Genomic DNA, 6000 nt, shown 5'->3' with positions numbered 1-6000 from the left:
ATAAATATACAAAGCATACATCTTTCCCAAGGCAACAAATCATAGAATGTTATAGCTTATAAACTCAATAAAGTTAGTGATCACAACAATAACAATTTAATCATGTAGGATTACTTAATAATTCATTTTTACCATCATATAATATACTGGTATCATATCATTAGTAATCAAGATAATAATCAAACAAATCTATGTATGCCAACATATGCATGAAGTAGAAATTATACATGACATGCATAAAAATTTATGCCAACATTTCATAAATCATGTAACCACTGGTGAACCTAATCTAATGTATTATTTTTCTTTTATTTCCTTAAGGGTACATACTGAGGACCCAATCCTAACTCAGCAATCATATAAAAGTTTAGTATGCTATGTATTTTAATTAACTCATTAATTCGAAGAGTCAAGCCAAACATCTACTAAAGCAGTCTTTAACCAAGAGAGAAACTTAGCAGTGGTCCAAAGAATCAATTCCTATTCTGTAGAGCCTGATTGTCTACCTATGATAAATTGACAGCCCCGACCCCTTATACCAACAACTGGAGGCCCAAGAGGTGTTAATGCCCTCAAAATATGGCAGTCGATGAGTGTACCTCATATCCTCTCTAAAGTAGGCCACTGAAACAAATTAGCTATTAGGTGTTATTTACAATAGGTTTGACTACACATTAGGTGTACTATGCACCAGGCTCAACAACCCCAAGCTCCACTATGGGCAGCCCCAAGCTCCACTATGGCAGCTCAAACCATGGCCTCACAAGGCAAGAACCCACACCCCCGGCTCAACAACCCCAAGCTCCACTATGGGCAGCCCCAAGCTCCACTATGGCAGCTCAAACCATGGCCTCACAAGGCAAGAACCCACACCCCCTATAGTCACTAAGGTGTTCAAACATAGCTCATTTGAACCCAACTCAAGTAAGTACTTTCTAGTAAGGAGCACCCAAGAGTCTAGTTAAAGTGTGCGTATATGAGCATGTTTAACAAAGCCAAACCAGGTACTTGCAAGCACCCCATTGGTTTTACTAAACCTTACTCACATTTGAGTCCCATGTATGCATGCCTCGCAGAACTTACAACATAACACATGCTACATACCACACTCCATGATGCATGAGACTCATTTCAATTTAGCATGAACCATAAACTTCATAGCATAACGCATGCATGATTATACATACCATGTGGTTTAATTCTCATGTTTAACATGCAGTCTCATATGCCATCATGCACAAATAATCTATATGCATACATATATCATATTCATGGTAAATCCCACATCAATATATACATAATTAACATCTCATATCACAATTAAGCACATGATTTTAGACATAAATTTACAAGTCAAGATATTATCTAAAATCAAGAACTGTATACCATGAGAATTTTTATGTTGTTCATAGGTCTGAAAGACCATTAAAAATAATAGATATATCTTCATAAAAAATCAATGTAATATTAGAGGCTATTAATTTTCAAATCCAAGTGATAGATCTCAGAAAAATGAATTCATTTGCCCGTAGAAATTCATGAAACTAAGACTATTTTTTTGTTCTCACAGAACCTACCAAAATCTTGCTTTCCAAAGTAGTCACCAGACCCAATCTAAGAGGTATTTTGTCCTCTCATATTTTTTGGTGAAAGGTATGCTTATTAAAAATCATCTGAGTTTACCCAAAAAATCCATCATATAAATGTTCTAGATTTTCTGGATCCAAATTTTCTACAGAATCTTGAATTTTACATGATTTTGTTGAGTCTTCAAGATTTACAGAGAATGAAACATATTTTTATTTTTATTTTTTTAGATCTATTCATATGATGTGCATAACATATCCAAAAATCAGTCATGAACTCGAAACCATTGATTTATTAGATTTTTTGCAAAATTGACTATCAAGAATCGCTCTGCACACAGAACAAATTTTTTGTCTTGGGTCGCAGCAACCATAACCCTCACTTTCGTACCACCAATAAGGCATAATTTTTTTTAGATACCTCCCAAATGTTTAAAAAATCTTCATAAAAGGGTTTGGCCATTAGTTATCCGATTTAAGGGGTATATTTATTTTACTGCAATGTATCGGTCAAGAAAATCAAGATAACATGGAGAATATAATATAAATCATGATAAAAATAAGAAAACTCAAGCACAAACATAAAATATCTATTTTTAATCATGAATCAACACATGGATAGTATTTAAACATCATCTACAGTCATAAAGAGATGACATATGATCATAGCACATGCTTTGGAATCAAAACTATCAAAATAAATCATGATTTTTGCACTGAATAAATAGTTTAAGATGCTAGCCTGTGAAAACACCATGAAACACATGAAATAAATTTGCAGGAACATGATTCATATTGTAAACACATGCAAGAAAGAAAATATATATCCAATCATGCTTGAAACAAAGATTTAATCATCAAAAATTAGGTAGGAATATGAAACTATACGTTTCAGGTTACCCAATTTTTTTATTTAGCTATTTGAGCATAGATTTACCAAAAATAATTTTGTAAATACATTTTAAAGCATGATATTAAATTAAAAATACTTTTAAAACCCTTTTCAAACCTATTCTAGACCTGATTCACCATGGATTAGCCTGTACAATCAGCAAGATGAATGGTTTGTGCGTATGCATCCGATCTATGCTATGAGTAGGCTGAATCCTACCTGAAACGTGTTTTCAGAACCGCCGACACCTTCGTCTCCCATTTTAGTACCTTGGAGTAACTTCAATGGCTGCTGAGAAAAGCTCTAAGGAAGGAAAAGAAGATGGAGAATTCTAATAAGAATGAGAGAGGGAGGGAGAACTAACCTTATTAATCCTCCTCATGAAGGTCTCTATTTATATATGGTCTTAGAGAAGAGTCTCATATCTAATATAAGAAGTTAATTGATAATGCATGAAATACATATCATTTTATCATAAATTTGTGCAATTATATGTGCTTTTATAGCTTAAGTATAAGTGTTTATGATGTTTTAGGTACAAATGAGCTTCGGTTTGAATTTTATCAAAATTTTAGTTAAAATGAGCAAATAAGAACCTTTTTAGAAAAAAACGGATTTGTACCGATGCGAACTGGATCCAAACCCAATCCAAAACCGTGCCTAATGGACTTTAGATATGATCCAAATTCTATTTGAACCCAACTTCATAGATCCAAAAAGAAAAATTATGAAAAAATCCTCCTTGAAGTGGCATATAGGTGTTTTTTTAGTAATTTTAGAAATTCAAGGTAGTTTTTAGAAATAGTTTTATTTTAATCCTTGTTTTAGAATTTTTCTTAAAATTCTCTTTAAAAGGGGACATCCAGTAATAGGAGGGGCATCTTTGCCTAGGATTTCATGCCACCCTCTCCAGACCTTTTCCTTCTTCTTCTTCTTCTTCTTCTCCGATTTCTTTTCTTCTTCCTTTCCATCATGGCTTTTGTTTTCTTTTTCTTGATTTGGATTTTATATTTGCTGAAAATACCCATGGCTGAAAGTTTCAACTCGGATTTGGTGCGAACCACCATCTACCTTCATGATCGGCGGTTGAGAAACTCTTTCCCTACAACTGACCGATCTCTTTTCTTCTTGATTGATTCTCTCCCTTCGACGATTCAATTTTCAACATGCTATAGCAAAAACAAAACTCCAGCAACGAAAAGACATTTGTGGCATGATATTCAAGGTAAAAGTCTACTCTGTTCTACCCTCAAAATCGTCGAGCAACCCTTAAGGTGTGCCTTCCTCCCTCTCTCTACCTTTTGGTTTTTATTTTTATATATTTAAAAAAAATTGAGTCTTGGTTTGTTTTCCTTTGAGTTTAGGTTTGGGTTTTTGATATGTCATGTTATTTGTCATGTAGAATCAGATTTCAAGATCTGATCATTTTCTTGGTGGCATTTTAGTCGAGTCTTGAGTCATTCGAGCCAAAAACCTAGTCGAACAGGTCTGTCAGCTAGCGTTGGATTTGTAAATCTTATTTATAGCAATTAGTTTATTAATTGATTTTTATATTTTCATTGATTAGATTAGTTTTAATTAATATTAGATCTGATTAGGTTGTTTTACGTTTTAGATTCACGCTTTTCATTAATTAGAATTGAATATTACATGGTCTTTTTTTATTGATTTCTTTCTTGCATGCATAGATTATTTCAATAATGATTTTGGTTTTCTTTTTCTTTTCTCTTTCTTATTGAATTAAATTTAGTCTAGTTAAGGTTCAGATTTTAAATTAGTTTAATAGAAAATATGTTTTTATTTTTGGTATTTAGTTTAGAATTAAATTTATTGAAAATTTTATCTTAGCTGATTAGATAGTTTTCTTTAAATTTCTTGTTAACGTCAAGTAATTAGAACTAAATCTGTTCGTTATTTTTATTTAATAGGTTAGCTTACTTTCTATAATTCACATTTTTATTTATTTATTTCTCAACAAAATTAGTTAGAGTTTATTGATTATGCGTTATTAATTTCTTAGAAATAATTAGTCTATTAGATAAGTTTTATTTATTTCTAGCCGATTAGGGTTTGTGATTTCCTTTTAACACCCAGTAGTTAGATTGATTTCTTTTCCATTTATTTTAGTTAAGTTAAGTAATTAATTAATATTAATTTATGTTCTTTTTTATTTCTCTGCATATTAGTTAGTTTTATTGTTTTTAATTGCCAAGTATTCAGTTAATAGATTAAATAGTTAATAATTAGTTATTTTAATTTTTTTTTCAGCTGAATAGAATAAGTGATTTTTCTTTCATTATTAGTTAGTTATCTTTCATTTGAATTCCAAAATTTAGTTAGACATTAGCTGCTTTATTGTTAGTTTTTGTTGCTTAATAAGAAATTTTAATTTAGCCGATTTTAGGAAATTGTTAATAATTATTTTAATTAGTGTTTTTATTCATGTTAATTTCTGTTTTTCTGTTGGTTAGATTCATATTAATTTGGTTTAATTTCATTAGAGTTAAATTTAGATTAATTAGAATTTGTTTAGCACTAATTAGCTTAGTCGATTAACATCAACGCATTTGGTTGCTGGTTGTTTTCTTTAAAATAGCATAATTCATAGTTTTTAGATAAAGTTAATTGTGTTTGACTGTAGCTAATTTCCATTCAGTAAATTAGTTTTAGTTTAGTTTAGTATTTATTTGAATCTTGCATTTTGAGTAAATTAGTTGTTGATTTCTTTATTATTTTTAATTCATCGATTAATTAGTTAGATTAGATATTTTAGATTGGTTTTTTTTTACTATTATTGTTCCAGATTATTTGTTATTTAGAGTAGATTTACTTTCTCTAAAGCATGCTTAGTTGTTAGATTAATTAGTTATTCATTTTATCCAATTAGCTTAGTATTTGTTAAAATCTTGAATTTCGAATTTCTCAAGTATTTGTTTTCAAGTTAATTAGTTAATTAGTTTCTTTTGACTATTTGATCGTTGCTTTCTTGTTAGATTAGTTATTTTAGTTCTCAATCATTAATTGCATTTAGTTAGTTTCGATAATTATTTTATTAGTTTATTCTTTTAACCGATAGAATAGTTTAGTTTTTAGAATAATCGATAGATTTGTTTTAGTTGATAATAGTAGTTTGTTTCTTAGTTAAAATAGTTAATTGCATTTATTTTTATGGTCTTCGTATTCCAGTTATTTGCTAGTTAGACCTTTAATTAGTTATTTTATTTGTTATTAATTATTTTAATAATTGATTAGAATAGAATAGCATAGTTGTTTATTCTTTTTACAGGTTTTTCTAGTCAAGCCACGAACAAGGAGGAGGGTGGGCTGAGGTGATCATATATATTCAAGCCTCTTGGATTGTGTTCGAGAGTCTCAAGCATAGTTTAGAATAGTTATTTTTATTGTTTTTGTTCTTTTTATTTTAGTCAGCATTGTAATTAAGAATAGTGTAATTTATTTTCTTTTTCGAGATATTAATAAAGTAAGTTATTTGTGAATTATGTTGCCTTAGTCTCGCTCCCT

Source organism: Nuphar pumila, chromosome 10 (assembly GCF_984573655.1).
Source record: "Nuphar pumila chromosome 10, dmNupPumi1.hap1.1, whole genome shotgun sequence".
NCBI lineage: Eukaryota > Viridiplantae > Streptophyta > Magnoliopsida > Nymphaeales > Nymphaeaceae > Nuphar > Nuphar pumila.
This window is presented reverse-complemented; position numbering follows the sequence as displayed.